Genomic DNA, 12,678 nt, shown 5'->3' on the forward strand with positions numbered 1-12,678 from the left:
CCCTTTCCTCCAAACACTTCCTTGGTACTCTGACTACCCCATTCTTATTTTGTTTTACCCGGTCCAACTCTTGTGCTTAGATTTTCACTACCTTGGCAACTCTTGTCATGGAGGGATAGAACCCAGAGAAAAGATATGGCTTCCTTCCTCCCAGTGGGCATCCCAGGATTTCTTCAAACTCTTCCACAGTCGGCACTAGTTGGAAGTCCTCAAATGTGAAGCATCTCAGGGGCTGGTCATAATACTGGGCAAGGGATGCAATCGCTTCCATCGAGAATTCTATCGTAGCTAGGTCTCAAATCTTACCATAGGCTTTGCGGAAGGCTTGCCGTTGAAGTTGACCCATCAATTGCCGCAACTCTCGTAAACTGGTGACCTCTAAGCTCTTGATTTTGGCTTGATAGAACCTTTTCTTGAGAATAGGTGTTTGATTTGATCCCATGTCTACTAGAATGAAAAGTCCAGTTTGAATCAATACTTCGACATCTATCATCGGATGGATGCATGAAGAGATGCTTATGCGATGCATGACAAAAATGTATTTTACGGACATGAGAGCGCAGAAAATTTATCTCTTCGTACTTGCAGCATTTGGCAGCACAGTGCCCCATGTATGCACTTAAGAAAGTGATACGGACCTTCCGGCTTCCTATGACAAAATGACGAGACCAAAAATACAACACATGCGTGATGACGGGATGTAGACATAAAATGTGCATGGTTTATAGCGCAACAAGGGGACGTACAAGCATGGTAACATCATCAAATTATCACACAGGAGAGACGCTCATGACATTTAAAGGATATGCATGGCAGTGTTAAAGAAAAAAAAACACGCAACGTATTCACTTGCGCCCCTATTTTAGGAACCTATACGGGAGGAACTAAAAAGGCTTTTAGTGATAACTCCCCAAGGAGGTTATATCTCTCTCAATGGTTTCTAGAGATATCATTCCTTTTGATATCAATGTCGTGGTGGTAGGGACTACCAGTGACAACATATCATCAAAGAGAAAAAATCTAGATGAGGTTTCATTGTCATCAAGCAAGTCGGAGACTTAGCATGATCACAAATTCACCTCCACTTCCTATGTTCCCACCGACTCGGGTATAGGGTCCTTTTTCAACTCACTGTGTGTGCAAAAAGTGTTGGTGTTTGTGTGCATCAAATAAATAAATATCTACCTCATGCATACATAAAAAAAACACCAAAAGCATCCAAGAGTTATATACAAGAACATAAGAGAAATAAAAGGAAACCAACAAAAGGGAAAGTCATGATATTTGCACAAGATTTAGAAGGCCTAACTCTCTAAAAACAGTCCCCAGCAGAGTCGCCAACTTTCGCAACCTACCCTTCGATGGGAGGGCGATGCGAGATTCACAGGTGTGTCTTCCAAGGGAGGAAAGCATACGAAATTGCCACCAACGTTTATTTGTGAAAAATGTTGGCAAAACTAATACGTGTAAGTCTACGAACTTTAAGTACGAGAGGTTCGGGAATTGTTTTTACGCACAGGGAAGGTATTAGCACCCCATGCGTTTGTCATGAGGGACGACAACCTTTAATCAAATGTGCAAAATCATGACTTTAAATTATTTTTATTTTTCCTTTTTATGTTTTTATCTTTTGGGGTCAACAAAAGCGGGGCTTTTGCTCCTACGCATCCTCAATTGCGATGAGGAACTCAGACCTACATAGTTCTTTAAAAAGCGGTAAAGTTATGCGGGGTGTTGATTTTATACTTTTGAACGACCCATTTTGACCGATAAAAGCAAAGAGGACCGTTTAAGGCGTTGGACCTCAAATGGTTTCAAATGAACTTTTCGCAGACAAAGTTGGATTTGTGAGTTGATTTTAGCTTTAGTTTCACTTAGTTATTTCTCAACTCATTTAAAAGAGAACTTTCAGAGTAAAATTTCCGGTTGGAACTTACTTATTTTTGATTAATCGAGGTTACAACGTGAATGATCGGTTGGATTTTATTTTAACAATGATTAAAGAACATTACAACACAAATGATCAGTTGGAGTTCATTTTATCATTCATTAAGTGAGGTTACGGTTTAAACAATCGGTCAAAACTCATTTAAAATGAAGAAAAGAATACCGAAAGTAAACGAGATGAAGAAGAAAACATTCAAAGCAAGAATGGACCCCTAAGGGTGCATAGAATGAATTCAAAGCTTCGAGATCAAAAGCTAACCGGTTGAAGATCGACGAACGATGAAGAATGAATGAAGAACGGTGAAGAACGTTAGCGGAATTGATCACAAAAATGTCACGGATGCATTACGGAAGCGTCTTGGTTTGGATTTTTTCCTTCTTTCTTCTTTTCCTCATTAATTTTAAATGAATTATGAGTGCCAAAGATGCTAAACCTTTTTCCTCAGCCCCTCATGCCATTTTATAGCAAAAATGAGGGAGGTGGTTGCCGCCCAGCTCACCCAGGCAAGCTAGGTAGCTTCCACCTGAAGTAACCTCCCTCCAGAATATTCAAGATGGGCCCCGATGGGCTCAGGGCTAGGTACACCCCCCTAAATTGATCAGTTCACCCCCCATTTTGTGCTTTTGGCTGATTTCCTTATGAAACATCGCAAAACTTTACGGATTACGCGACAATGAGTGTTAAGCATCTCAACTTGGTCAGCAAAGGTCCGCATGTTGACAAATAGTTATCCTCGGACGAAATTAGGGTATGACTCAAAGAAACAACTAAAATGCATGATATCAAGATAAAACATCACGTGATATATATACAACTGAATAAACTATGAGCCTTATGGCACTCCAATATAACATAAATATATACAATGTCAGAGCAACTCATTTCTTCTCCGAGCATGCATATAGACATATACAACTTTGTAAAAATCAACTACCTAGACTCTTAGCTTGTCAACACTATACATAACTCTAGGAATGAAACAAAGACCACTAAGTTCAGGGAGCTCTAGTGGTAGTTGGCCAGTGTGTATGTGTGTGTGTGTTGAGATAGTGAAAAAAGATGTTTTAGGACACATGTGAGATCCAGTAGATAACCACAACTTCGTGGTTACTAGTTTGTCTGTATAACTTGTTTTTAAGTCTTTATGTGTTTGTTTGACAAAGTAGGAAGTCTCACCCCTTACATTTTGTTCAAGATCAAATGGTGGCAGAGGAGCCAATGCTTCACCTCAAAGTTGAGTGTGCATGGGAGCTTGGGTACCCAATGTGATCTACGGCATAGATCACTTTTTGAGGTATCTATGATATACAACAATGTTTATAGGCAACCCCAAGGAGCTACCTTACCTTTTTGAGTACTACATATGGTGGACACAACCACTCCATCGTACTATTGTCGAGCTATGCCAGTGGAGGCTATGGATATCTCTTTGCTTTCATCTTCATCATTGTCATCATCATTTTCTTCTAATGGACCAACGAAGGATTCTCTAGCAGTTGTGGTATTTGTAGTACAGACTCATCCCTCTAGCCCCGACCCCGGGCATTGTCCTTGACTAGAGCTAAGACTAGGAAGGAGACATTAACACTAGCAAGGTTAAAGGAGGATTTCGAGTTGAAGGAGGACATGAATATTATAGAGGAGTGCATAGAGCCAGTGAAGGGATTTGATGATTCTTCATAGGGATCCTACTGATGGGATTTCCGAGCTAAGACTTTATGACTTACGTTTTATGTATCTTCTGCACAAGGCTAGGTATTAGAAATGACTTCTCTTAGTCTAAAACTTTTCTTTTTGTATGTATATTTTATCTAGGTAGGCCTAGACTCTAGTGTTTTTGTTATTATTTCCAGTCATTTACTTTATTATCAAATACAATTGTACCTTGAGGCGGTACTCACTACTTTACTCAAAGAGATACTTATGCATGTTTTTACATACATACATACATACATACATACATATGTGTGTGTGTATGTGTTGTAACTGGATATATTTTATTTCACTTATGTTGTTGTAAGTTAATGTTTTAAGAATTATTCTTCTAAGAGAAATTCCATTACGTTTACTTTTTGAAAATATAAATGAATGTTTTATTTACTTAGTGATATCACTTAGGAAACGACTAAGGGAAAGTTTTAAAACTTCACTAGAAAAATTTTGATTCACATTTGCACAACTTTGCATGATTGCAAAATTAAAATGATTAACATGCTTTACAAAATAAAGAAATAAATTAATTAAGGCATAATTACACTATTAGAGATTAGGGTGTTACAAAATCTATTATTGATATAAAACTAAAGTTATTTACTGATATAAAATTATAGTGTTGAGATTCTTTCTTTTTCATTTCTTTCTGTTGTGAAATACCAAAATGCTTCCAATAGATAAACAGAAAAAGTAAAAAAGTGGTAAGGTAAATGAAATAAAATAAGTAGGGGTATTATAAAGAATAAATCTAGTGTAAAAAAGTGTTATATTGATCAATAATTTAGTTTTTTTTTACCACTTATTGCACCCATAGTTATAAAATTGTCATTTTATTTTCAATCTTTTCGGTTTCTTTCTTCAAGTTTGATTGTAAAGAACATAGAAGGAAAGAAAAATATGTATGAAAAATAACATAATTATCTTAAATAAAACATGAAATGTAATATAACTTAAATTTTAAAGTTTTTTCACTTTATTTGAAAAGTAACTTATAAGTTATATAAAGAAAAAACAAAGTTAGGCCTACAGTACTATAAAAATATTTTGACTTTGTATGATAAAAGACATTCCCTTTTTCATCTACTTTTGGGGAGAAGATGAAAATGACAGAAGTCCTACATGCAAAAGTCCTTCCTTTCTTTGTCCTCTTCAAACAAAGGGAAGATTAAAAATTTGTATTTTCCTTCTTTTTTAATTCATTTTCTCACTTGTATGAATCTCAAATGAAGACTAAAAATAATATCACTTAATACTCTCTTACTAGAGATAAAAGTAATGGACACTAACATATGAATTATTTATTTTAATAGTCTATAAACGGTAATTGGAATTTCTTTTGGAAGGCACGATAATTGGAATTCAAAATTTTAATGGTTAATTTCTAGGGAAGGCAAATAGATAATGTGAGTACTAACTTTTATGTTGATCAACACAGATTGACACAAGTGATAGCGACCTGTGTCCGTTAATCAAGTGGTTTGGGATTCAAATCCTAGCTTTTGGTATGAAAGAAACAATGTTGAGAGGATAATATCCACTTTATGTGCGCTCACAGTCCACAATGAAGATTAATCACCGCTTCCAACAATGAATATTTCAATAAGTAAAAGATGTAGAACAATTTAATTAAAATTTGTAACCATATGTTATGCTTCAGATAATAGTTTATTATATCTATCTATCTATGTATCTATCCTTATTATTATTATTATTATTATTATTATTATTATTTTTGATGTTGTTTTTGTTGCTTTGTTAATTTTATATTATATATGCTACACTTATTTAAAGAGAAGCTAAAATTGGCTCAAATAAAGGCTTAACAACTAAAAAGAAGAAGAAAAAGCACTAGATAAAAACATTGGGCCCATTGGGCCAAGTCTCAACCCTAATTTTATATTATAAATGTAGCATAGTCGTGTCCTATTTGCAAATGTGAATAGAGCACAACAACTGCTACAAAGAATAACACTGCTACAAACACCCTTGCAAGTTGAGAGAGTAAGAATGAGGAAGAAACCCATGTTGTGGCTGCCATTCCTACATGGCCAAATTTCCCACCAGCTCCACAATATCAATACTCCGCCAACATCAACCCTTCTCATTACCCACCACCCTATCAACCAAGAACCCTAAATCAGCCACAAAGGCCACCCCTAAATCATCTAATACCAAACACCACCCTTAACACAAGCCAAAACACCAACCAAGGAAGGAATTTTCCAGCAAAGAAGCCTGTAGAATTCACCCCAATTCCGGTGTTATATGCTGACTTACTCTCATATGTACTCAATAATGCAATGGTAGCCATAACCCCAGCCAAGGTTTCTTAACCTCCATTTTTCCAAGGATACAACTCAAACGCAACATGTGCTTATCATGGAGGAGTTTTGGGGCATTCCATTGAGCATTGTATGACCCTGAAACATAAGGTGCAAGGTCTGATTGATGCTGGCTGGCTAAAATTTGAGGAGGATAATCGCTTGTGAATTCTGACATTGGCAAGCGACACTATGCATGGGGCAATTTGAGGTTGTTGTTAGATGTCTCCAATGACTCATTAGGATTTTCAAGTTTATGCCATTACTGTAGATAACAGTCACAATGCTAATAATATGGACAAATTTGATATCTTTGTCTCTCATTCTCTCATAATTACATATTTGCTTATTCAACTTCCACTAGAATGTGAGTGTAAGCCATTGGTTTGTTTGCTCAAGTGACTTGCGCTCCTGAGTTTATCTCCAAGTCTATTCAATCAGAAATTGCTCGTTCTCTATGTTTGGTGAGGGTGTCGTAAACAATGAGTAAAAAGTTCAAAAGAAAAAAAAACACGTTCGATTGACTGTGTTTCAAATAAAAAAGTACAGACATTCATGTGACCTCATTTTATCATTCCTAAAGGTTTTCTTTTGAGAGAAAAGTGAGTTATCAAGAATAGGAGTCATTTGACTTAATCTGTCAATTGAAAACTGATGTAAGCTCCATTGGAGCTTGTAGGCCTAGGATCTTCTTCAACAATGGATTCCTTTGCTTCTTGGAAGATAAATGGCAGCGGAATGGAGAAGGAAGAGAGAGAGGAGATGCCACTTCAAGGAGAAGATGAGTCTAGAAGAAGCTCACCACCATAGGAGGCCATGGATAAGAGCTTGGAGGAAGAAAGAGATGAATGAAGAGAGAGAGAGAGAAGAGCACAAAATTTTGTGCTCTAATAGAGCTTTGAAATCTGAAGTTAATATTCAAATGATCAAAGTTAAAAAAAATGCACACACATGACCTCTATTTATAGCCTAAGTGTCACACAAAATTGGAGGGAAATTTGAATTTCAATTCAAATTTCACTTGAATTTGAAATTGAATTTGTGGAGCCAAACTTTGGAGCCAAAATTTCACTAATTATGATTAGTGAATTTTAGTTATGGTTCAGCCCACTAATCCAAGATCAATTCCAAGATTCTCCACTAAGTGTGCTTAGGTGTCATGAGGCATGTAAAGCATGAAGGACATGCACAAAGTGTGACTATATGATGTGGCAATGGGGTGTAGTAAGCAAATGCTCACCTCCCCCTCTAAAATTTAATTGGATTGGGTTTCTACCAATTCAATTAAATTTATTTCCCAACACACATCAAATATTCACTTAGTGCATGTGAAATTACAAAACTACCCCTAATACCAAAACTAGTCTAGGTGCCCTAAAATACAAGGTGATGTGCCATCATTTTCTTCTATTTTCTAAACCCTTTTTGCACCATTTTAATTACTGATTGGTCTTAATTGTCAATTAATCAGGCAGTTTTATTATTTGGGCTCATTTAGCTAATTTGATGTTTTTAATCTAATTTCAGGAATTAATGAAACATTGGGCTTAATCCGGATTTTGGTTATGGACTTGAAGAGGGCAAATAAAGCAGCGCTTACCTTAGTTAATTTCTAATTAGGAAATTTCGCAATTTTATTTTATGTTGTTCAGTGTTTATTTTGTTTTGGGCCAGAGTATTGTAATAGGGCCCAGTGACTTTGAGTGACTCTTTTTAAATAGCTGCCTTGGGATTCGTGCAGGGCATTCTGTTATGCTATTCAATATTCAGAGCTTTGTTTTAGGGTTTTCGTTTTTCTGTTTTGATGCTTCTGAGTTCGTAATGCAATTTTACGTTTTCTGCTTCTAATTACAATTTCGTTCTTGCTTCTTCTTCTACTCTCATTTACGTTTCTGTTCCATTTTACATTTCTGTTTGTTTACGTTTCTGTTCATTTACGTTTCCGTTCATTTACGTTTCTGCTTCATGTTTCAATTGCGTTTTCTGTTTGAATCCATGGAAGGCTAGATTTTCTGGTGTTGTTTCCTTTTGAGGACGAAGCCCAACTCTCTTTGAGGTTTCGCTTGTAATGTGGTTTCCTGGCAGTTCTCCCTTCACCAGTATCCCAAATTCGTGAATATTAATCAGTGCACGCTTCGTGTTCGATTAATTGCCTCTGAGCCCAACTTGCGTTCATGCTTAATGGACGAAGGGCTAACTGGTGTATGTGGTGCCTAATCACGTATTGAAAACCCTAAGTTGATTTTCGCTTAGTAAATTGAAATAGGGTTGGATTAAGTGGTTGACTATTAGGGACGAATTCTCCATAACCCAGGATAAGAGAATGGCTTTTGAATCAGAGGAAACAACCCGTTTTTAATATTAGTAGTTTCGTATTCCATTTTACTTGTTCTGCTTTTTAATTACCAAACAACCAAACCCCCCCCCCCCCAATCGTTACTGTTACTGCAAGTATATTATGAACATTTGGTTTGTCACTGCTCGTTGGGAAACGACCTAGGATCACTTCCTAGTTACTGCATTTTCATGTTTATTTGATTCGGGTACGGCCTCGATCAAATTTGGCGCCGTTGCCGGGGAGCAGTGTCAAAAGGTTCATAATAGCTAGCTAGTGTTGTGTGTTTAATCCTTTCGTGTTTTATGTTTAAATTGTTAGTATTGTGTTAGTATGTGTGTTAGTGTTGTTTAGTGTCCTGGAATTTTGTTTAATGTGTGTTCTGTTTCAGTTTTCCCATTAAGCGTTTCCCCTGTTTCAGTCTTGGGTGTTTCGCTGAGAAGATTGTGCTTGCGGCAAAAACAGAGTAGTAGTAGAAATCAATTAGAGACGGATTTTAGCGACCACCCATGCTGAATTATTTGAGATTTTTTGTTTTAGTAGATAGGGTTGTTATTTTTGGCTGAATTTTTTTGTGGTAAATTCTTTTAATCCATATTTTGTTAGAAAAATAGCTAGAGCCTTTAGTTTGGTCAGATTTGAAAGTTCCAAAAAACTAGCAAATTTTGTGTTTGTCAAAACTTCAAACGGCCATAACTTTTGCTCCGGTTATCAGAATCGCAATTATTATATATGCATTTGGGGTAGAAAAAAATTTCCTACGCCGTGGTAGGCGGCCATAGGCCGGCTGAGGTCTCCATCGTCCAAAAAAAGCGATTCTGTCAAAAGTTTTTTATTTTTCAAGTTTTATTCACTTATTTTTCTTAACCTACCAATTTTAGCTTTCATAGTTAGACTTTGAATTTTTGTCTGAAATTTTTTGTGCTATCTTCTCATCATTGTATAAGGTTGCTCACCAAATTTCAAGTCATTTGGATATCATTTGAGGGTAGCTGTAGTTCAAACCTACACCTTTATTTACATGACAAGGCAACTAGTTGTGTGCATGCTGAATGCAGTGTATGACTAGAGGCAATCCATCTGACTTACAACCCTTTGATCCTGAGATAGATAGGACATTTCATAGATTAGTTAGGCATCATTTTATACCTTTTGATCATTCTGAGCATTCCATAACTGGTGAATCTGTGCATTCTGTTATTGGTGATTTTGAACATCCTGATCTTGAGCATTATAATTTTGAGCATTCTGATTCTGAGCATTCTGATTTTGCACATTCTGAGAACATGGCACAACCTCCACCTCGTGAGAGGACTCTAAGGGAAATGGCTGCACCTGATTTCACCTATGAAAGCTTGTGCATCCAATACCCTGATGAGGATGTCCCATATGTTCTTAAAACTGGACTGATTCATTTGCTTCCAAAGTTTCATGGCCTTGCAGGTGAAGACCCGCACAAACATTTGAAAGAATTTCACATTGTCTGCTCCACCATGAAACCCCCCCCCCCAATCGTTACTGTTACTGCAAGTATATTATGAACATTTGGTTTGTCACTGCTCGTTGGGAAACGACCTAGGATCACTTCCTAGTTACTGCATTTTCATGTTTATTTGATTCGGGTACGACCTTGATCACAAGGGCTGAAAAATCCTATATTTCTAGGGTACCCTACCTACATTATGGAGCCCTAAATACTAGGCCCAAAAATAATGAAACCTTAATCTAATATTTACAAAGATAAGTGGGCTCGTACTTAGCCCATGGGCCCGAAATCTACCCTAAGGCTCATAAGAAACCTAGGGCCTTCTCTTGCATCTCTGGCCCAATCTACTTGGAGTTTTCTATCCAATGCCCTTGCGGGGTAGGATTGCATCAAAAACCCTTCAAATATTTCTCATCCTTGAAGATTTATTTTCGAGAATCTGCACAACATCTTCCTTGCTACAAGGTCATGACAAAAGACAAATCCCTACACTGGGGCAATGAGAGGCACCATGCATGAGCCTTAAGCGAACCTAGGGGGCAGATCAAAATTTTTCACCTGGTAGGTTGAAAACCCGAAAAGGGCGGCTTAAGCAAAAATTAAGGTTGATATAAAAAAAACAATCAGGGGCGTGTTATTAAGGTTTTGTCCCAAAATCCAAACTTCAAAAGGATCTAAGTCAAGATTTGAAATGACACATGGCCATGTTTCAACATTCCAAACACTAATTTATCCCTTGCTACCCCCTAAGCCAAAGCATATTTGTTTTCTAAAAAACAACAAAAGAAAACAGCAAAATCAAAATGGAAACCCTGAATTGGAACCACTGCTAAATCGGCGGGAAGAGCACAAAAGTGCAATGAAAGATTAATGTATGATACAAAAGGAGTAGAGCCTAGTCCAAAAGGTACAAGCAACGCTCTTGAGGTTCTTACTCAATATAACCCTCAAACACTCTTTGAGCTTGTCTAATCATTTCTTTCATAGCCATTTTACCCCTGACCACGTTACAAGCCCAATAAAGCCCATGTGGATCAAGGAATGACTAATTTGCTTTTAAGTTGGGATTCTAGAATGAAACTCGTGCACGCTTGTGATTGTTAAAAAAAATTTATCTAAAACAAAAAAAGAGAAACCCCTAAGGTTCACACTTGCACATTTGAGAAGAAATCTCATTCAACCAGGAGCTCACCGAAAATGCCCGAAGCCAATAGTGATAGTAGGGTACATGTGATGTTAGTCGCTCATGCAAAACTCCTTAGGATTCCTTTGAATCCAATGGTGGCCTTTGCCTCGGGATCAGCCTGTGTCATCAAGTTTTAGTGGGATCAACAGACCCATGGCATTACTCTATGACCATAAATCAGGAAAGTTCCACTTGGTCACTTACCAAAGTGTGACAATCCATTGCCATTCTTCAATGGGGCGCACGATTGGTCCCAAAGCCATATATTTTCTTGTTGTGCAGAATAATCGAAGTTTTTAAAAAGAAAGGGGAAAACCCTAAGATCAATATTTCGGTTGATTGATTAAATGTCAAACGGCTCCATTGCCATCACTCCAAAATTGTCAAGTGACTAAATCAAACAGGATGAGGTTGCATGAGTTATCACATCTTAAAAAAAAATAGTCAATCTGTGTTTTCCACAAAGAAAAGCAAAATAAAAAAAAATGGGAAAGAATGGCATGAACATTGTACAATTTTTCATTGCATTGTTTTATACAAAGCCTGCATTAACTGCATCCCAAACATCATGTTCATGTTAAGTGCATAGATTTCTCTGTATATACCAATTCCCAAATCTAAATGTCCTAGGAAAAGAGTCATCCTCTTGCTTTCTCATAAGGTTAAGCCTTTCGGTACTAGTGCCTATTGGCTTCTTTCATAAGACTCAAAGTCCTCACTTTTATCTTTAAGAGGACTCAAAGTCCTCCCCTTTATCTTTCATAGGACTCAAAGTCCTCGCTTTTGTCTTTCATAGGGCTCAAGGTCCTCCATCATTTATGCTTTCAAGACGAAAAATTCTTTATCCTTTTCAAAGACTATCGTAGTCTTTTGCCTACAGAGACAATCAAGGTCATCTACCTCTTTTCGAAGACTTCAATGTCTTTCGATTAAGACTATCATAGTCTTCTTTGCCTCCAAGACTATCAAGTTCATTGGCATGTAAAGACAATCAAGGTCATCTGCCTCTTTTCGAAGACTTCAATGCCTTTCGATCAAGACTTTCACAATCTTCTTTGCCTCAGAGACTATCAAGTCCGTTGGCTTGCGGGGACAATCATGGTCATTTGCTTCCTTTACTTTTCAAAGACTATAATAGTCTTTTGTCATTGTTGGATTTCCCTTGTGGTTACTTTTTGTTCCACTTTTTCTTCGTACAAATATATTCAAGGGAAATCCGATTTGCCAGAAAGCATACCGGATCGTCAAGTATTTAAAAATTAAAATGGATGAAAGAGAATTAAACTAGGTCTAGGATAAAAATAGTAAAATTGATAGCAGTAGGTAGAAGTGTTGGGTCATTTTAACAGACCAGCTGATGCATATAAAGATGTTTCTCTAATCAATCATGCTTTTGTGTTCTATGCTATAGCCTAAATTACTAAACCTCGGTCCCTAGTTAGACTGAATCAATCCAAGTTTCGTCCTCAGATCCCTCTTGTTGGACTAGGCTTAATTTAGACAACCCTCCTAGGTTTAGACTAACTTAAACTAAGCTTCATCCTCAGATCCCTCTTGTTGGACTAGACTTAGCTTAAATAGCTTACGAAAGTTTAGCCTAATTTAGCCTAAGCTTTGTCCTCAGATTCCTCTTGTTGGACTAGACTTAGACCAAACAACATTATTGTAACAGCATTCTTAAAACCAAAA

Source organism: Glycine max, chromosome 10 (genome assembly GCF_000004515.6).
Source record: "Glycine max cultivar Williams 82 chromosome 10, Glycine_max_v4.0, whole genome shotgun sequence".
Lineage (NCBI taxonomy): Eukaryota > Viridiplantae > Streptophyta > Magnoliopsida > Fabales > Fabaceae > Glycine > Glycine max.